Genomic DNA, 21790 nt, shown 5'->3' on the forward strand with positions numbered 1-21790 from the left:
AGGTGCACGGGTCAATTAACTTGAATGGCCTATGTAAATCAGCAGCCACTGATTTCCTGAAGGCTTCAACAGGTGAGTTGCCTATGTTTTTCTTGGAATTGTTTTAACCTTTGGTCATGTTTTTCTTGGGATTCTTTTACCCTTTTGCCATTAGTTCCGCCTTTGCTCTCAAGCCTTTGCTGACATTTCCAATATCTCGGTAGCCTGGAAAAGTGTTGTCTTTATTGATCCCATCGTTATTCCCTTCCAAGGGTTGTTTGCCTCAAGTCTCAGTTTTGCTGGTTTTCTGCTAGTTGATTGTCAGAGGGCAGCAGGTGTTTTGTAAGAGCAAGTACACAATGCCATAGCTTGCTTTTCTTTTGATTGGCCTGTCTAGAAAATGGAATGACTGAACATCTCTGAGAGGCTTTTCTCTCCCCATTAGGTTTCACTGGAAGGAGGGCAGATGCAAATCGTCTACCTAAAGTCTTGGCACAGAAGAAAGTAGTGGTTTGCTGCTGCATAGAGCTAGAAGCTTACAAAAGGAAGGCCTTGGGCTGAGGCCCATTACTTTGGCTAAGTAGAAAAGGACTGTGGCAAGGTGAGGCAGCTGAATTCGAGGTAGATCAACAAGTTCTAGAAGCGTCGTGTGTTCACAGCGTGGTGCATGGTGGTTGGTTGAATTGTGTTTGTTATGGCTTAAAGCTATGGAACTGATAAAGGCCTGAGTGTTTCAAAAGCCTGGTTGTTGCAAGAAAGCAGCTCTCCTTTGCATCTGCCTGGGGACTCTGCATCACCACGGACCCTCACTGCCACTTTGCCAAGGAGATGATCAGTAGGAATGTTGCAGAGCTGCTGTGTGCATCTGAATGGAATGGCAGAGAGTGAAGCACTGGACATTTCTGGCTTTAGTACAATGCTGCTGCATTGGTGCCAGTTTAGTTGGTTTTCCATCAGTGGCCTTTCTGTCTAGAAGTACACTGCCCAGAGTCTTTCTAGCATTTGATGCCATTTCCTTCCTGTTGTTTTCACACCTTCCTTCAGTTGAAAGGATGATACAACCTTTACATTTTGAAGATCCCCGTTAGGAAACACTATGCCAGAGGAGTCATCGCTCCGCTCCCTTTTCTTCTGCCTCCTTTGTCATTTTCAGAGACTCATTTCAAATTTCTGCTCATGTCAAGAAGAATACTGAGACTACTTAGCAGGGTTGACGCTCTCAGCTGCTTTCCTCTTTCCTACTGCTTCATACTGGATGTGACTTCAAGGCCTCGTTTTGTCATCTGCATTTTGCCGTCATCCAAAGCTGAATATTCCAGGCCTGTGAACACAAAAAGAACTCTTAGTCTTTTGCAAGAACTACCCCTAGGAGGATTTGTGTTCACTTTGATCTCTACAGTGTTTCAGAAAAAAGGAGATTGTACTCTCTTCTTGTGTACTCTCTTCTTGTGCTCTCATTTCCATCTCTCTGCCTTGCATGCCCTAGTTAATCTACCGGCGTGACTCATTTGGCATCATCTCACGGTGCAAATTCTGCATAGTTTCATGTCCTTACAAATGCCAGTTGCCAAGGAGCCTATCTAACCATTCAAGGGGCAAAGAATTGTAGGGCTGGCAAGTTCAGGTGCTGAAACTGTAAGTCATGCCATATCAAAGTGACAGAGCAAATCAATTGATCTAGGACTTTCAGCTGGACACCTCTGAGAACAGCAGCTTGTCAGCAATGACACAGCCATCTTCCTAGCTGTATTCCAGAAAGAGGAAAGGGACACCCTCAATGGCTAATATGTTTGGCATGAGAAAACAGCAAGAAATGTACCGCAAAATACTTGAGTCAGATCAAGTGCGTTTCTCTAGTGAGAATTTTGCACTTGTTCTTTCTTGTCTGTGCCTTTACTTTTCACAGAAGACAGGGGAGCATTTCATTAGTACTGTTCTTTTGTTTTCTTTTGTTGGCCTCCCTCTTTCCACCTGCACTTAACAAATTTGCCTTTCTTTACTGGCTTCTCTTTCTTTACTTCTACAAGTTGACATGAGGTCATCCAACCTTATCATCAATGTTCTCAGACAGTGGAGAGAAGTAGAAGGTACAGCTAAATGGATAAAACAAACCCACAAAAATAGACAGGTTTTGACAGTCTTCTGTGAGAACATTAGGACACAAGATGTCTTTGAACTGAGTAATGCTCTATTGATTTAACTTTTAGTCCACTGGTTACTATTATTACACGTGTTTGGCCTTTAGTACAGAGCCTTGGAACTAATCCAGGCCAATACTTTGGCTAATTTTCTTTTATTTCTAGTGAGGACTTTGTTTCTTAAGGAATAGTCCAGAGAAAGAGCGTCCACGGTACAGTTACGGGTCATAAATTCTGGTACAGTTTGTGCTGGTAATAGGTCTAGGAAAGAAAGGTTTGACATCTTTTTTGACTTTCAAATGGAACCATGATTTGAAAAACCTAAGAGTTGCGGTTCCCCCCCCACCCCACACCCCAAGTACTTCTCTTTGCAATGTTACTCAGGGATTACACATAAAAGCCCACCCTGTAAAATACGGTGCAGATACTTTGCAAGAAGTGCAGCTTAGCAGCTAGAGATGATAACGTGGCTTAAATAACATTGCTTCTGCAGTGATGGAAACTCTGTCTACGCAGACATACTCAACAAAGGTTACGATGGCTTAGCTCCTGTGCTCAAGTTAAGGTGCATTTTAGAACTTCCCAAGAAGGTGAATTCAACCTCCTTCATTGCTCTCTGCTGGAGTCCCAAGAGAATTTCAGTCTGCTTTTTGTCATTTACAGCTGTCACTGCTTAGCTCTTGAACATGAGACTCCCTCATGACTGATGCAAGTTGTCTAGTTAAGAGCGGGTGAAAGACATGGTCTTGCTCTAGAAGGAGATGAGAAGGTTTCTGCAGTCTTTGTCATCTCTACTGCTTGTGATTTCTAGACAAAACCAGTGGGAAGTTTTCTGAAGGCAGTCCAGAAGCTGGCAATATGGACAGCTTACAGCCCAACACTTGCTGCAGTGCAACCATGGTGACACCAGAAAGGACTTCAAAAATTTAAAAGGGCAAACAAAGCAGTTGGAAGGAAAAGAACATGAACCATTATTCCATTTTTCTAATCTAGCTTTCTTTCAATCATCATTTTCGTGCAGTTTCGCGGCTTGCGTTGGTATCCCTCCAAAGGAATCTGAGACAGAGTAAGCTTTTTAATGGAGTAGACGTGAGAAACGCAGACCAAGTTGCCTTTTTTGCCATCAAATACCAGTTATGCTTGAACTACCCTTTGCTTAAGGTGCTTAGCTTACACTAAGAATTGATTAAGCACATTTTGATGTGAGCAAATTTTACTGTCATGACTGAGTAAAATTTGCTGTCACTCAGAATTTTACTGTCGTCTGAATAGCAATGTTTGTGTCGAAATAGTATTTTGTCTCCTGTATCTGCAGCAGGTAAGCCTTTTGCTGTCAGCAGTGCTGCTTAACCTTTGATGTCATATCCCTCTTCATATCCATCTTCTGCTTAAGGCTTATTAATCTACTTTAGAATTGGCACGTGGAAGAAAACTACTTTTCCTTTTTGAAAGCTAATGTCATTTGACCTACTTACAGCAAATAATTCATTAATTGCAAGTCCCCAGCTAGCATCTTTTCGGCATATTCTAACCTTCTAAAGAAGTAACAAAAGCACTCTCCAATACTTGACTTTCTTAAGCACACAAAATGCTTCCCTCCTTTGCAGTTGGCATCTCTAAAATGAACCACACGTCTGCAGTATTTTAACATGCGCCATATTTAGCCAAGTCATTCATAACAAACAAAAAGCAGTCCCTTCAATTCAGAAATAGTTTTCAATTGTTCTTGAATATACAAAACATACCCTTACCGTACGCATTGCATGCAGATTTAATGGTCGTGAAAGCAAACCCTATGTTTCTCTTGTGATAGAAGGGTTTTCCACAGTTTTCCACAATTGTTCTTGGCACAGTTTTCTACTGATGTGACTGTTAGGAAACTTGAAGGTACTTCTAAGGTACTGTAGGAAGCAGAAAAGGAGGAGAGGTTGTGCCTTATTTCTGGCTTCCTTTGGTTTTCTTTTTGGTTTTCTTCCTCTTGCTCTTTTTCATGTCACCTTTCTAGATATTGTGATTTAGATTGGTAGTTTACTAAGCTGTGTTTTCTGTCGGCAATTCTTGTAAATTCCGAAAGGAACCCAACTGGTGAATAGGCACCTTGTTATGATTTGCTAGCTGCATAGAAAATCTTCCTGCTGCTCTAAAATGCTTTCTTTTATTCGATAGGCATTTTTATCACCATTCAAATGAAAAGAGAACGGTTCCTCTAGCCACTGCTTTTGTATTGGATTCAGTTCAGTGTTCGCTAACGGTGCAAAAAAGTCCTGCTGGAAGAAAGGATCTGCCTAGAAATTGACCAAGACACGTGCTACATGGGTCTTGGAAATGTCTGAAGTTTCTCTACCTTTCTGGCAGTCTGTCTTCACAGCAAGACTTGAGGAGGGCTTTTGCTAGCATTTCTTTGACAGAAAGCAAGAACAAAGCAAGCAAAATGGAGCAGCAAAAGAAGATAGCAGCAAAAGGCACATTATCCCCTCTGTTATTCATGCATCGATGGAGTATACCATCTATGCATACTAATAAATGGGGACTCCAGACAAAGGAGCAAATGCAGATGAATTTCAGGGAAGGAAATTAGTGGAGAGCTAACTGCAGTCCCTCGACTTCACAAGAAATGGTGTCCGGTAATCCCAACCGGAAAGAAATAGAACTCCATTTTCAAATGGGTTGCCATCTATGGTCCTCTCTTCTTCCTGTATGAAGGAACTGTGTTTTGAACCAATCTTCAAGATGGGATGGCTAAAGACCTTAGATGCCTCCAATTTTATTTTATTTTTTTTTCCAGAAGCAACTGTCTCAAAACCTCTTTAAAGCTGACTTTTTCCCTTAAGATGCCATCATTTAAAAGAGCACCTTTTCATTTAACAGGGTATTTCAAACATCATTTACGAATTTAGACTAAAAGTAACACTTTTCCTAGTAGTCTTTCATTTTTTGCAGCTCAGTGCTAACATAGGCAGCAAAGAAGAGAACAGGCCACAGCTCTTTCTGGAGCATCTTGAACAAATGCCCTTGCTTATGTTCTAATCATTCACTTCACCAAAATACCTAATGATGAAGAAAAGGTTGTTTACATGGCAATGAATGGGTGTGATTTCTCAAGCAGAATTTGTATCACGTAGATGATACTTGGCAAAGAGCAAATGAAGGGGTTTTCTTCAGCTCTCAGACTGATGTTACGTGTGGGTAATTAAAAGAAAGGATAACAAGAAGGATATTTTTAACATGTGAATTTAATTACACCCCTACCATGGGCATCTGAATCTTATGAATAGACAGTGTCTGATTTAGAAAAAAAAAAAGAATTTTCACAGTTGAAAGAAATAAATCATAAACCCTTTGCTGATGGAATGTAGCCTATTCATTGGTTGAAATGAAGCAGGTAGACAGGACATATGAAATATTGGTTTTGTGGACCAAACATTTATTTCTAAAGTGATGCTGACAGATGGTGAACTCACCAACTTAGATATTGCCAGTAGACAAGGTTGCATAACTTGCTCCATCAAGTTCTGCCTTGGAATCATCATCCAAGGGGATTTTCCCTGCATCTGTGAAAGTGTGCCTACCTTTTTCACAATATTTTTGCAGCAGCATTGTTAGGTCTGATCAGCTGGTATGGAGGGTGAATTAGCAGCAGCAGCAAGGTGACTGGCCAGGAGAATTTGCTTCAATGGATTTTGATCTCCTGGATATTTTGAAGATCTGCTTCAGCCCGGTTTGTCAAACACCACCTTTAAAGGGTGCTAAACAATTGTTCAGGCTGGCTCCTGAAATTCTTTGATATGCAGGATGGTTCCCAGACCAAGGGTGGCACCAGTGCCAAGTCAGGCTGGTTTGATAGTACCAAGTGGCTCCTGCAATCTGCCACGATCACGTGAAGAAATACTTTCTGGTGTCCGTACTGGGCCATATGCTCTTTCTTCTCTCCCTCAACTTCTCCATCACCTCTCATCTGTTTCACATGTGCTATCTTCAAGGTCCACAGGCTACTTTTCACAGAATCTTCAGGCCTGATGCAGTAAGAATGATGAATAGAACAGAGCTGGGATCAATTTTCCAGTTTGGATAAAATGCATTCTGCACACAAATTGAAGGAGAAGGTGCTGCCCCGATGCCCAGAAAAACTTTCACTACTACTAGTGTTCTACGTCAACCGCAACTTAGTCTGAAAGAAAAGCTTTTTCTCTGAGAGCATCTGAGAGGTTTGCATCTAGCACTGATATCTGACATATGCAATTTTGAATAGGAGAGGAACAAGAAAATGGCAAGAAGTTTTTAATTGTACTGGTTTCAATTTTAATTTCCGTGCGCTTTTTCAAAACTTGTCAGCTCAAATGCCCATCCAGATCTTTTAGTCATCTGTAAGTCAGTATTCATATAAAATGTGCTTCAAATCAAAAGAATTTCAAATTTGCATTCCAAGTTTCTATGCCTACATTTATGATTTCCTACACGTATTAGATGAAAGGAAGGCCTTTTTTACTGTGGGAGTGCTGGAACACTGGAACAGGTTGCCCAGAGAAGTTGTGGGTGTCCCATCCCTGCAAGTATTCAAGGTCAGCTTGGACGGGGCTTGGAGCAGCAACAAAGGAGAAGCTTGATGGTAGAGAAACAAAGTTGGACTCTAGAAGAAACTGGGATTGATTGAAGTATAGGAGCAAGTTTTCTCTCAGCTCTTGGGGTAAATTCAAAGTTCTACAAAATGACATTTATCTGTGATTTTCACTACTGTAACAGAAAGGTTCATGAAAACTGTACAGAAGATCGCAAATTTTAAAAGAGATAAGAATTACAGCATAAAATCCATGGGATGGGTTACAAGATGAGACACTCTCTAAGAGAAAATCTCTGTGTTTCAGCACTTCATCATGGTAAGATTTCATGAAGTGCCAAAGAAGGCGGCAAAATATCATTCAGGACATTATTTACTGGAGTTCAGCCTGGCCATTAGTAGGAACTGGGTTTGACCATCATGTAGATACACCACACACACTTTCCCTTCACTGAAAAATGACTGTTTACAACGAAGAAGCAATTGACGATCAAAATTGAAAGCATCTTAAACATGTCAAGTATTTCATTGTAGATGATCTGTGATCCAAATGCTTCTTCCACCTTCGAGAGGGACAGAACAATTCTTCCATATCATGATGGTTTAAAATTGTATCAACCAATGTTTTCTGCTGAAAAGATATCATCTATTTTTTTCCATTTTTCAAAGAAAATATTCCTAGACGTACAACAGGTGAGAACTAAGTAATTTTAAAGAAACAAATGAAATGAAAATATTCTGTAAATAGAATGAAATGAAAAGCTGTGTTTTAAATAGGAGCTAAATATGAAACAGAATTTCTGTACCAGGCATTTGAATTACTGCACCAGCTCTTTTGCCCATCAAGAGAGGCATTGAGCATTTCAGTCTTTTCCAAGGTGTTCATGATCTGCTATGCTGATCTCTGTGTGTGCCTAGGTGTGTGTGGAAGGGGGGACATGTGAAGGGGACTGTGTATGTTTGCTTAACAATTGTTATGGTAGATTCATGCCTCAGCTCCACATTTTGTTTTAGAAAGGTCACACAGAGTGGATATGAAGTTTACTATCAACAAGAGATCAATTCCCAAATCATCCATTTGACTCTACCTTATAAATCATGTGCTTTGTTGCATATTTTATCAAATCGACTTTCAAGCCAGATGGAGGAAGGAGGATGTGGGAATCCCTCCACCATCTTGCAACTTTTATGCAAGTAGGTTTTCAAGAAAATCATCATTTCTCTTGGAAATACGTCTGGAACAGGCATGATGGTAGTGTCAACCTGTTGGAGTTTCTGTTGCTGGGAGAAGTTGTACAAAAGGATTGGTTTTTACATTGACCAGTTACTGAATCAAGCGCAGGAATACCTTGGAAATTCAACTGGGGCTTCCTTTTCCCAGCAGACTACTTCTAGAACGAGCTTGTCCACTGAAGCTGACTCTTTTGCTCTCTTTTTGTTTCTTTCCTATTTTCTTGGCTTCTTTGCCACTATCTAGACAATTTTGGAACTTTTCTCCCAACTAAAATGGTTTCAATAGTCTGATTGTGATCATACATTTTTACCAGGAATTTTTAAAATCTTTCCTCGAGTTAAGAAAGTCAAGGACTTAGGTCTTTTTCTTCCCTTATCAATATTGCAATGCAATTGATAAATAAAGACCAACTCTTTCTTTTTGTTTTTAACCCAAGTAGATAATTCCCATCCATTCATCCATTTGGTGGACCAATAGTTGTCACTTCTTAACAACAGACATTCTGTGACTATGTTGACAGCACTTTGGGTGAAGATCCTAACTGGTCTTAGATACACATAGGGAGAAATTTGCTCAGCCAGTGTCAGTCTTAAGCATGCGTATCAGAAGATCTTTCTAGAGCTGGGAATTTTCCCATGAAAGGGATTCAGTTAGGGAAGAGACACTTGCCCCAGAGTTTTACATTCTTCTTGAACACCGCTTTAGGAACTTAGATCCCATGTCCATTTGGTTCTCTGTCGGCACAGAACTTTGTCATGCCAGTGCTTGAAATGCATCTCGAAGAGAATTCACTAGCACAGAATGAATGAGAGTGGAAGGGGTTGGTGGGGCTAACCAGGCCCAACCGCCCTGCTTAAACCAGGATACCTAGAGCCTCTTGCCCAAGATTCTATCTGGGTGTACTTTGAATGTCTTCAAAGATCCTGGCTCCACAATCTTTCTGGGCAGTCTGTGCCGTGGTTCAGTCAGCCTCACAGTAAAGAATCATTTGCTGATGTTCAAAGGCAATCTCCTGTATTTCAGTGTGTGCCCACTGCCTCTTGTCTTTTCACTCAGCATCACTGAAAAGACACTGGTTCTCTCCCCTTTGCACTATTGCTTCCGGTATGTATGTGTGCTGCCATGTAGAGATATGTCAAAAACCTCCCTGAAGCCCAGGCAGACAATATTCCCTTCATCTACCAGTCAAGTGGATTCATCAGAGGAGTTTAAACAGATGTTCAGCATGAAATTCCCCTGGAAAACCATGCTAACGACATTATTTTGTCGTCTATCATGTGCCCGGCATGGTTATCTAGGAAGAGCTGCTTCGTCAACTTCCTGGGGATAAAAAAGAAGCTGGCTGGTTTGTACTTTTCCGAGTCCTCCTCATTGCCTTTTTTGAAGATGGGAGTCATTTGCTTTCAGCCAGTCCTTAGCCTCTCTTGTCGTCTACATCTTAGCAGAAAGCTTTTCCACTATGTCTGGCTAGGAAAAACTGTGCCAGCACAGAAAACATCTCCCATCGTGTTCTAGACGTTCCACGGAGGTCTGCCAAGTGTTTGGAAGGAAGCAAAGAAAAGTTGTCCAAAACAGCTTCCAGTGGAATGTTCATGTGATTGGAAAAGTCAGGAGAGTGCGAAGGTACTGTTTTCTATTAGTTGGCAAGCTGCGCACACAATCCCAGTGTTGTACAGCTTCCTTCTGCGCCTTTCCGAAGCTGCCGCTCTCTCCGGCTCCCGGAGGCGAAGAAGCGGCTTCTTCGCGCAAAGACGATTGTGCCGCTCGCAGGGCTCTCCTTAGCGCCGCTTCTGCCGAAAGACGCCTGGGAGCGGCGCTTAGCTCCGGAGAGCATCGTACCTTGGTCTTTAGCCTCTCTTGTCGTCTACCTCTTAGCAGAAAGCTTTTCCACTATGTCTGGCTAGGAAAAACTGTGCCAGCACAGAAAACATCTCCCATCGTGTTCTAGACGTTCCACGGAGGTCTGCCAAGTGTTTGGAAGGAAGCAAAGAAAAGTTGTCCAAAACAGCTTCCAGTGGAATGTTCATGTGATTGGAAAAGTCAGGAGAGTGCGAAGGTACTGTTTTCTATTAGTTGGCAAGCTGCGCACACAATCCCAGTGTTGTACAGCTTCCTTCTGCGCCTTTCCGAAGCTGCCGCTCTCTCCGGCTCCCGGAGGCGAAGAAGCGGCTTCTTCGCGCAAAGACGATTGTGCCGCTCGCAGGGCTCTCCTTAGCGCGGCTTCTGCCGAAAGACGCCCCGGAGCGGCTGTTAGCTCTGGGGGGCTCCTACCTTCCAATTCAACTCTTAGGCTTTGCAAACCAAATGGTATACTTGCAGCAGTAGGGCGGGACTTTGATCTCGACTTTCCCCTTTTAGAGAGAATCTAATGAAAAAGTTTCACCGGAATCAGAGCAGGCTGTAAAACAAGAAAAGTGTCATGAAAATAAGCCAGCCTTATCCTCTTAGTCTTACTTGTTGTGATTGGCCAAGAATGAAATGTGTCAACTCGGTGTTCCTGGGTATCACATCAGTAACATGTACTTCAGCTGCTGTACTTCTCTCCTCAAGTTAAGAACAGAATCCAAGGAATTGTGACTCCATGGTCTCAATTCACCCTATGGTGCCGAAAGGTGCCGGAAAAGGAATGGAAGGTGCACGGGTCAATTAACTTGAATGGCCTATGTAAATCAGCAGCCACTGATTTCCTGAAGGCTTCAACAGGTGAGTTGCCTATGTTTCTCTTGGAATTGTTTTAACCTTTGGTCATGTTTTTCTTGGGATTCTTTTACCCTTTCGCCATTAGTTCCGCCTTTGCTCTCAAGCCTTTGCTGACATTTCCAATATCTCGGTAGCCTGGAAAAGTGTTGTCTTTATTGATCCCATCGTTATTCCCTTCCAAGGGTTGTTTGCCTCAAGTCTCAGTTTTGCTGGTTTTCTGCTAGTTGATTGTCAGAGGGCAGCAGGTGTTTTGTAAGAGCAAGTACACAATGCCATAGCTTGCTTTTCTTTTGATTGGCCTGTCTAGAAAATGGAATGACTGAACATCTCTGAGAGGCTTTTCTCTCCCCATTAGGTTTCACTGGAAGGAGGGCAGATGCAAATCGTCTACCTAAAGTCTTGGCACAGAAGAAAGTAGTGGTTTGCTGCTGCATAGAGCTAGAAGCTTACAAAAGGAAGGCCTTGGGCTGAGGCCCATTACTTTGGCTAAGTAGAAAAGGACTGTGGCAAGGTGAGGCAGCTGAATTCGAGGTAGATCAACAAGTTCTAGAAGCGTCGTGTGTTCACAGCGTGGTGCATGGTGGTTGGTTGAATTGTGTTTGTTATGGCTTAAAGCTATGGAACTGATAAAGGCCTGAGTGTTTCAAAAGCCTGGTTGTTGCAAGAAAGCAGCTCTCCTTTGCATCTGCCTGGGGACTCTGCATCACCACGGACCCTCACTGCCACTTTGCCAAGGAGATGATCAGTAGGAATGTTGCAGAGCTGCTGTGTGCATCTGAATGGAATGGCAGAGAGTGAAGCACTGGACATTTCTGGCTTTAGTACAATGCTGCTGCATTGGTGCCAGTTTAGTTGGTTTTCCATCAGTGGCCTTTCTGTCTAGAAGTACACTGCCCAGAGTCTTTCTAGCATTTGATGCCATTTCCTTCCTGTTGTTTTCACACCTTCCTTCAGTTGAAAGGATGATACAACCTTTACATTTTGAAGATCCCCGTTAGGAAACACTATGCCAGAGGAGTCATCGCTCCGCTCCCTTTTCTTCTGCCTCCTTTGTCATTTTCAGAGACTCATTTCAAATTTCTGCTCATGTCAAGAAGAATACTGAGACTACTTAGCAGGGTTGACGCTCTCAGCTGCTTTCCTCTTTCCTACTGCTTCATACTGGATGTGACTTCAAGGCCTCGTTTTGTCATCTGCATTTTGCCGTCATCCAAAGCTGAATATTCCAGGCCTGTGAACACAAAAAGAACTCTTAGTCTTTTGCAAGAACTACCCCTAGGAGGATTTGTGTTCACTTTGATCTCTACAGTGTTTCAGAAAAAAGGAGATTGTACTCTCTTCTTGTGTACTCTCTTCTTGTGCTCTCATTTCCATCTCTCTGCCTTGCATGCCCTAGTTAATCTACCGGCGTGACTCATTTGGCATCATCTCACGGTGCAAATTCTGCATAGTTTCATGTCCTTACAAATGCCAGTTGCCAAGGAGCCTATCTAACCATTCAAGGGGCAAAGAATTGTAGGGCTGGCAAGTTCAGGTGCTGAAACTGTAAGTCATGCCATATCAAAGTGACAGAGCAAATCAATTGATCTAGGACTTTCAGCTGGACACCTCTGAGAACAGCAGCTTGTCAGCAATGACACAGCCATCTTCCTAGCTGTATTCCAGAAAGAGGAAAGGGACACCCTCAATGGCTAATATGTTTGGCATGAGAAAACAGCAAGAAATGTACCGCAAAATACTTGAGTCAGATCAAGTGCGTTTCTCTAGTGAGAATTTTGCACTTGTTCTTTCTTGTCTGTGCCTTTACTTTTCACAGAAGACAGGGGAGCATTTCATTAGTACTGTTCTTTTGTTTTCTTTTGTTGGCCTCCCTCTTTCCACCTGCACTTAACAAATTTGCCTTTCTTTACTGGCTTCTCTTTCTTTACTTCTACAAGTTGACATGAGGTCATCCAACCTTATCATCAATGTTCTCAGACAGTGGAGAGAAGTAGAAGGTACAGCTAAATGGATAAAAGAAACCCACAAAAATAGACAGGTTTTGACAGTCTTCTGTGAGAACATTAGGACACAAGATATCTTTGAACTGAGTAATGCTCTATTGATTTAACTTTTAGTCCACTGGTTACTATTATTACACGTGTTTGGCCTTTAGTACAGAGCCTTGGAACTAATCCAGGCCAATACTTTGGCTAATTTTCTTTTATTTCTAGTGAGGACTTTGTTTCTTAAGGAATAGTCCAGAGAAAGAGCGTCCACGGTACAGTTACGGGTCATAAATTCTGGTACAGTTTGTGCTGGTAATAGGTCTAGGAAAGAAAGGTTTGACATCTTTTTTGACTTTCAAATGGAACCATGATTTGAAAAACCTAAGAGTTGCGGTTCCCCCCCCACCCCACACCCCAAGTACTTCTCTTTGCAATGTTACTCAGGGATTACACATAAAAGCCCACCCTGTAAAATACGGTGCAGATACTTTGCAAGAAGTGCAGCTTAGCAGCTAGAGATGATAACGTGGCTTAAATAACATTGCTTCTGCAGTGATGGAAACTCTGTCTACGCAGACATACTCAACAAAGGTTACGATGGCTTAGCTCCTGTGCTCAAGTTAAGGTGCATTTTAGAACTTCCCAAGAAGGTGAATTCAACCTCCTTCATTGCTCTCTGCTGGAGTCCCAAGAGAATTTCAGTCTGCTTTTTGTCATTTACAGCTGTCACTGCTTAGCTCTTGAACATGAGACTCCCTCATGACTGATGCAAGTTGTCTAGTTAAGAGCGGGTGAAAGACATGGTCTTGCTCTAGAAGGAGATGAGAAGGTTTCTGCAGTCTTTGTCATCTCTACTGCTTGTGATTTCTAGACAAAACCAGTGGGAAGTTTTCTGAAGGCAGTCCAGAAGCTGGCAATATGGACAGCTTACAGCCCAACACTTGCTGCAGTGCAACCATGGTGACACCAGAAAGGACTTCAAAAATTTAAAAGGGCAAACAAAGCAGTTGGAAGGAAAAGAACATGAACCATTATTCCATTTTTCTAATCTAGCTTTCTTTCAATCATCATTTTCGTGCAGTTTCGCGGCTTGCGTTGGTATCCCTCCAAAGGAATCTGAGACAGAGTAAGCTTTTTAATGGAGTAGAGGTGAGAAACGCAGACCAAGTTGCCTTTTTTGCCATCAAATACCAGTTATGCTTGAACTACCCTTTGCTTAAGGTGCTTAGCTTACACTAAGAATTGATTAAGCACATTTTGATGTGAGCAAATTTTACTGTCATGACTGAGTAAAATTTGCTGTCACTCAGAATTTTACTGTCGTCTGAATAGCAATGTTTGTGTCAAAATAGTATTTTGTCTCCTGTATCTGCAGCAGGTAAGCCTTTTGCTGTCAGCAGTGCTGCTTAACCTTTGATGTCATATCCCTCTTCATATCCATCTTCTGCTTAAGGCTTATTAATCTACTTTAGAATTGGCACGTGGAAGAAAACTACTTTTCCTTTTTGAAAGCTAATGTCATTTGACCTACTTACAGCAAATAATTCATTAATTGCAAGTCCCCAGCTAGCATCTTTTCGGCATATTCTAACCTTCTAAAGAAGTAACAAAAGCACTCTCCAATACTTGACTTTCTTAAGCACACAAAATGCTTCCCTCCTTTGCAGTTGGCATCTCTAAAATGAACCACACGTCTGCAGTATTTTAACATGCGCCATATTTAGCCAAGTCATTCATAACAAACAAAAAGCAGTCCCTTCAATTCAGAAATAGTTTTCAATTGTTCTTGAATATACAAAACATACCCTTACCGTACGCATTGCATGCAGATTTAATGGTCGTGAAAGCAAACCCTATGTTTCTCTTGTGATAGAAGGGTTTTCCACAGTTTTCCACAATTGTTCTTGGCACAGTTTTCTACTGATGTGACTGTTAGGAAACTTGAAGGTACTTCTAAGGTACTGTAGGAAGCAGAAAAGGAGGAGAGGTTGTGCCTTATTTCTGGCTTCCTTTGGTTTTCTTTTTGGTTTTCTTCCTCTTGCTCTTTTTCATGTCACCTTTCTAGATATTGTGATTTAGATTGGTAGTTTACTAAGCTGTGTTTTCTGTCGGCAATTCTTGTAAATTCTGAAAGGAACCCAACTGGTGAATAGGCACCTTGTTATGATTTGCTAGCTGCATAGAAAATCTTCCTGCTGCTCTAAAATGCTTTCTTTTATTTGATAGGCATTTTTATCACCATTCAAATGAAAAGAGAACGGTTCCTCTAGCCACTGCTTTTGTATTGGATTCAGTTCAGTGTTCGCTAACGGTGCAAAAAAGTCCTGCTGGAAGAAAGGATCTGCCTAGAAATTGACCAAGACACGTGCTACATGGGTCTTGGAAATGTCTGAAGTTTCTCTACCTTTCTGGCAGTCTGTCTTCACAGCAAGACTTGAGGAGGGCTTTTGCTAGCATTTCTTTGACAGAAAGCAAGAACAAAGCAAGCAAAATGGAGCAGCAAAAGAAGATAGCAGCAAAAGGCACATTATCCCCTCTGTTATTCATGCATCGATGGAGTATACCATCTATGCATACTAATAAATGGGGACTCCAGACAAAGGAGCAAATGCAGATGAATTTCAGGGAAGGAAATTAGTGGAGAGCTAACTGCAGTCCCTCGACTTCACAAGAAATGGTGTCCGGTAATCCCAACCGGAAAGAAATAGAACTCCATTTTCAAATGGGTTGCCATCTATGGTCCTCTCTTCTTCCTGTATGAAGGAACTGTGTTTTGAACCAATCTTCAAGATGGGATGGCTAAAGACCTTAGATGCCTCCAATTTTATTTTATTTTTTTTTCCAGAAGCAACTGTCTCAAAACCTCTTTAAAGCTGACTTTTTCCCTTAAGATGCCATCATTTAAAAGAGCACCTTTTCATTTAACAGGGTATTTCAAACATCATTTACGAATTTAGACTAAAAGTAACACTTTTCCTAGTAGTCTTTCATTTTTTGCAGCTCAGTGCTAACATAGGCAGCAAAGAAGAGAACAGGCCACAGCTCTTTCTGGAGCATCTTGAACAAATGCCCTTGCTTATGTTCTAATCATTCACTTCACCAAAATACCTAATGATGAAGAAAAGGTTGTTTACATGGCAATGAATGGGTGTGATTTCTCAAGCAGAATTTGTATCACGTAGATGATACTTGGCAAAGAGCAAATGAAGGGGTTTTCTTCAGCTCTCAGACTGATGTTACGTGTGGGTAATTAAAAGAAAGGATAACAAGAAGGATATTTTTAACATGTGAATTTAATTACACCCCTACCATGGGCATCTGAATCTTATGAATAGACAGTGTCTGATTTAGAAAAAAAAAAAGAATTTTCACAGTTGAAAGAAATAAATCATAAACCCTTTGCTGATGGAATGTAGCCTATTCATTGGTTGAAATGAAGCAGGTAGACAGGACATATGAAATATTGGTTTTGTGGACCAAACATTTATTTCTAAAGTGATGCTGACAGATGGTGAACTCACCAACTTAGATATTGCCAGTAGACAAGGTTGCATAACTTGCTCCATCAAGTTCTGCCTTGGAATCATCATCCAAGGGGATTTTCCCTGCATCTGTGAAAGTGTGCCTACCTTTTTCACAATATTTTTGCAGCAGCATTGTTAGGCCTGATCAGCTGGTATGGAGGGTGAATTAGCAGCAGCAGCAAGGTGACTGGCCAGGAGAATTTGCTTCAATGGATTTTGATCTCCTGGATATTTTGAAGATCTGCTTCAGCCCGGTTTGTCAAACACCACCTTTAAAGGGTGCTAAACAATTGTTCAGGCTGGCTCCTGAAATTCTTTGATATGCAGGATGGTTCCCAGACCAAGGGTGGCACCAGTGCCAAGTCAGGCTGGTTTGATAGTACCAAGTGGCTCCTGCAATCTGCCACGATCACGTGAAGAAATACTTTCTGGTGTCCGTACTGGGCCATATGCTCTTTCTTCTCTCCCTCAACTTCTCCATCACCTCTCATCTGTTTCACATGTGCTATCTTCAAGGTCCACAGGCTACTTTTCACAGAATCTTCAGGCCTGATGCAGTAAGAATGATGAATAGAACAGAGCTGGGATCAATTTTCCAGTTTGGATAAAATGCATTCTGCACACAAATTGAAGGAGAAGGTGCTGCCCCGATGCCCAGAAAAACTATTCACTACTACTAGTGTTCTACGTCAACCGCAACTTAGTCTGAAAGAAAAGCTTTTTCTCTGAGAGCATCTGAGAGGTTTGCATCTAGCACTGATATCTGACATATGCAATTTTGAATAGGAGAGGAACAAGAAAATGGCAAGAAGTTTTTAATTGTACTGGTTTCAATTTTAATTTCCGTGCGCTTTTTCAAAACTTGTCAGCTCAAATGCCCATCCAGATCTTTTAGTCATCTGTAAGTCAGTATTCATATAAAATGTGCTTCAAATCAAAAGAATTTCAAATTTGCATTCCAAGTTTCTATGCCTACATTTATGATTTCCTACACGTATTAGATGAAAGGAAGGCCTTTTTTACTGTGGGAGTGCTGGAACACTGGAACAGGTTGCCCAGAGAAGTTGTGGGTGTCCCATCCCTGCAAGTATTCAAGGTCAGCTTGGACGGGGCTTGGAGCAGCAACAAAGGAGAAGCTTGATGGTAGAGAAACAAAGTTGGACTATAGAAGAAACTGGGATTGATTGAAGTATAGGAGCAAGTTTTCTCTCAGCTCTTGAGGTAAATTCAAAGTTGTACAAAATGACATTTATCTGTGATTTTCACTACTGTAACAGAAAGGTTCATGAAAACTGTACAGAAGATCGCAAATTTTAAAAGAGATAAGAATTACAGCATAAAATCCATGGGATGGGTTACAAGATGAGACACTCTCTAAGAGAAAATCTCTGTGTTTCAGCACTTCATCATGGTAAGATTTCATGAAGTGCCAAAGAAGGCGGCAAAATATCATTCAGGACATTATTTACTGGAGTTCAGCCTGGCCATTAGTAGGAACTGGGTTTGAACATCATGTAGATACACCACACACACTTTCCCTTCACTGAAAAATTACTGTTTACAACGAAGAAGCAATTGACGATCAAAATTGAAAGCATCTTAAACATGTCAAGTATTTCATTGTAGATGATCTGTGATCCAAATGCTTCTTCCACCTTCGAGAGGGACAGAACAATTCTTCCATATCATGATGGTTTAAAATTGTATCAACCAATGTTTTCTGCTGAATACCAGAATACCATATCATCTATTTTTTTCCATTTTTCAAAGAAAATATTCCTAGACGTACAACAGGTGAGAACTAAGTAATTTTAAAGAAACAAATGAAATGAAAATATTCTGTAAATAGAATGAAATGAAAAGCTGTGTTTTAAATAGGAGCTAATTATGAAACAGAATTTCTGTACCAGGCATTTGAATTACTGCACCAGCTCTTTTGCCCATCAAGAGAGGCATTGAGCATTTCAGTCTTTTCCAAGGTGTTCATGATCTGCTATGCTGATCTCTGTGTGTGCCTAGGTGTGTGTGGAAGGGGGGACATGTGAAGGGGACTGTGTATGTTTGCTTAACAATTGTTATGGCAGATTCATGCCTCAGCTCCACATTTTGTTTTAGAAAGGTCACACAGAGTGGATATGAAGTTTACTATCAACAAGAGATCAATTCCCAAATCATCCATTTGACTCTACCTTATAAATCATGTGCTTTGTTGCATATTTTATCAAATCGACTTTCAAGCCAGATGGAGGAAGGAGGATGTGGGAATCCCTCCACCATCTTGCAACTTTTATGCAAGTAGGTTTTCAAGAAAATCATCATTTCTCTTGGAAATACGTCTGGAACAGGCATGATGGTAGTGTCAACCTGTTGGAGTTTCTGTTGCTGGGAGAAGTTGTACAAAAGGATTGGTTTTTACATTGACCAGTTACTGAATCAAGCGCAGGAATACCTTGGAAATTCAACTGGGGCTTCCTTTTCCCAGCAGACTACTTCTAGAACGAGCTTGTCCACTGAAGCTGACTCTTTTGCTCTCTTTTTGTTTCTTTCCTATTTTCTTGGCTTCTTTGCCACTATCTAGACAATTTTGGAACTTTTCTCCCAACTAAAATGGTTTCAATAGTCTGATTGTGATCATACATTTTTACCAGGAATTTTTAAAATCTTTCCTCGAGTTAAGAAAGTCAAGGACTTAAGTCTTTTTCTTCCCTTATCAATATTGCAATGCAATTGATAAATAAAGACCAACTCTTTCTTTTTGTTTTTAACCCAAGTAGATAATTCCCATCCATTCATCCATTTGGTGGACCAATAGTTGTCACTTCTTAACAACAGACATTCTGTGACTATGTTGACAGCACTTTGGGTGAAGATCCTAACTGGTCTTAGATACACATAGGGAGAAATTTGCTCAGCCAGTGTCAGTCTTAAGCATGCGTATCAGAAGATCTTTCTAGAGCTGGGAATTTTCCCATGAAAGGGATTCAGTTAGGGAAGAGACACTTGCCCCAGAGTTTTACATTCTTCTTGAACACCGCTTTAGGAACTTAGATCCCATGTCCATTTGGTTCTCTGTCGGCACAGAACTTTGTCATGCCAGTGCTTGAAATGCATCTCGAAGAGAATTCACTAGCACAGAATGAATGAGAGTGGAAGGGGTTGGTGGGGCTAACCAGGCCCAACCGCCCTGCTTAAACCAGGATACCTAGAGCCTCTTGCCCAAGATTCTATCTGGGTGTACTTTGAATGTCTTCAAAGATCCTGGCTCCACAATCTTTCTGGGCAGTCTGTGCCGTGGTTCAGTCAGCCTCACAGTAAAGAATCATTTGCTGATGTTCAAAGGCAATCTCCTGTATTTCAGTGTGTGCCCACTGCCTCTTGTCTTTTCACTCAGCATCACTGAAAAGACACTGGTTCTCTCCCCTTTGCACTATTGCTTCCGGTATGTATGTGTGCTGCCATGTAGAGATATGTCAAAAACCTCCCTGAAGCCCAGGCAGACAATATTCCCTTCATCTACCAGTCAAGTGGATTCATCAGAGGAGTTTAAACAGATGTTCAGCATGAAATTCCCCTGGAAAACCATGCTAACGACATTATTTTGTCGTCTATCATGTGCCCGGCATGGTTATCTAGGAAGAGCTGCTTCGTCAACTTCCTGGGGATAAAAAAGAAGCTGGCTGGTTTGTACTTTTCCGAGTCCTCCTCATTGCCTTTTTTGAAGATGGGAGTCATTTGCTTTCAGCCAGTCCTTAGCCTCTCTTGTCGTCTACATCTTAGCAGAAAGCTTTTCCACTATGTCTGGCTAGGAAAAACTGTGCCAGCACAGAAAACAGCTCCCATCGTGTTCTAGACGTTCCACGGAGGTCTGCCAAGTGTTTGGAAGGAAGCAAAGAAAAGTTGTCCAAAACAGCTTCCAATCGAATGTTCATGTGATTGGAAAAGTCAGGAGAGTGGTAAGGTACTGTTTTCTATCAGTTGGCAAGCTGCGCACACAATCCCAGTGTTGTACAGCTTCCTTCTGCGCCTTTCCGAAGCTGCCGCTCTCTCCGGCTCCCGGAGGCGAAGAAGCGGCTTCTTCGCGCAAAGACGATTGTGCCGCTCGCAGGGCTCTCCTTAGCGCGGCTTCTGCCGAAAGACGCCCCGGAGCGGCTGTTAGCTCTGGGGGGCTCCTACCTTCCAATTCAACTCTTAGGCTTCGCAAACCAAATGGTATACTTGCAGCAGTAGGGCGGGACTTTGATCTCGACTTTCCCCTTTTAGAGAGAATCTAATGAAAAAGTTTCACCGGAATCAGAGCAGGCTGTAAAACAAGAAAAGTGTCATGAAAATAAGCCAGCCTTATCCTCTTAGTCTTACTTGTTGTGATTGGCCAAGAATGAAATGTGTCAACTCGGTGTTCCTGGGTATCACATCAGTAACATGTACTTCAGCTGCTGTACTTCTCTCCTCAAGTTAAGAACAGAATCCAAGGAATTGTGACTCCATGGTCTCAATTCACCCTATGGTGCCGAAAGGTGCCGGAAAAGGAATGGAAGGTGCACGGGTCAATTAACTTGAATGGCCTATGTAAATCAGCAGCCACTGATTTCCTGAAGGCTTCAACAGGTGAGTTGCCTATGTTTTTCTTGGAATTGTTTTAACCTTTGGTCATGTTTTTCTTGGGATTCTTTTACCCTTTTGCCATTAGTTCCGCCTTTGCTCTCAAGCCTTTGCTGACATTTCCAATATCTCGGTAGCCTGGAAAAGTGTTGTCTTTATTGATCCCATCGTTATTCCCTTCCAAGGGTTGTTTGCCTCAAGTCTCAGTTTTGCTGGTTTTCTGCTAGTTGATTGTCAGAGGGCAGCAGGTGTTTTGTAAGAGCAAGTACACAATGCCATAGCTTGCTTTTCTTTTGATTGGCCTGTCTAGAAAATGGAATGACTGAACATCTCTGAGAGGCTTTTCTCTCCCCATTAGGTTTCACTGGAAGGAGGGCAGATGCAAATCATCTACCTAAAGTCTTGGCACAGAAGAAAGTAGTGGTTTGCTGCTGCATAGAGCTAGAAGCTTACAAAAGGAAGGCCTTGGGCTGAGGCCCATTACTTTGGCTAAGTAGAAAAGGACTGTGGCAAGGTGAGGCAGCTGAATTCGAGGTAGATCAACAAGTTCTAGAAGCGTCGTGTGTTCACAGCGTGGTGCATGGTGGTTGGTTGAATTGTGTTTGTTATGGCTTAAAGCTATGGAACTGATAAAGGCCTGAGTGTTTCAAAAGCCTGGTTGTTGCAAGAAAGCAGCTCTCCTTTGCATCTGCCTGGGGACTCTGCATCACCACGGACCCTCACTGCCACTTTGCCAAGGAGATGATCAGTAGGAATGTTGCAGAGCTGCTGTGTGCATCTGAATGGAATGGCAGAGAGTGAAGCACTGGACATTTCTGGCTTTAGTACAATGCTGCTGCATTGGTGCCAGTTTAGTTGGTTTTCCATCAGTGGCCTTTCTGTCTAGAAGTACACTGCCCAGAGTCTTTCTAGCATTTGATGCCATTTCCTTCCTGTTGTTTTCACACCTTCCTTCAGTTGAAAGGATGATACAACCTTTACATTTTGAAGATCCCCGTTAGGAAACACTATGCCAGAGGAGTCATCGCTCCGCTCCCTTTTCTTCTGCCTCCTTTGTCATTTTCAGAGACTCA

The sequence above is a fragment of the Ammospiza nelsoni genome, chromosome 2 (assembly GCF_027579445.1).
Source record: "Ammospiza nelsoni isolate bAmmNel1 chromosome 2, bAmmNel1.pri, whole genome shotgun sequence".
Taxonomy (NCBI): Eukaryota; Metazoa; Chordata; class Aves; order Passeriformes; family Passerellidae; genus Ammospiza; species Ammospiza nelsoni.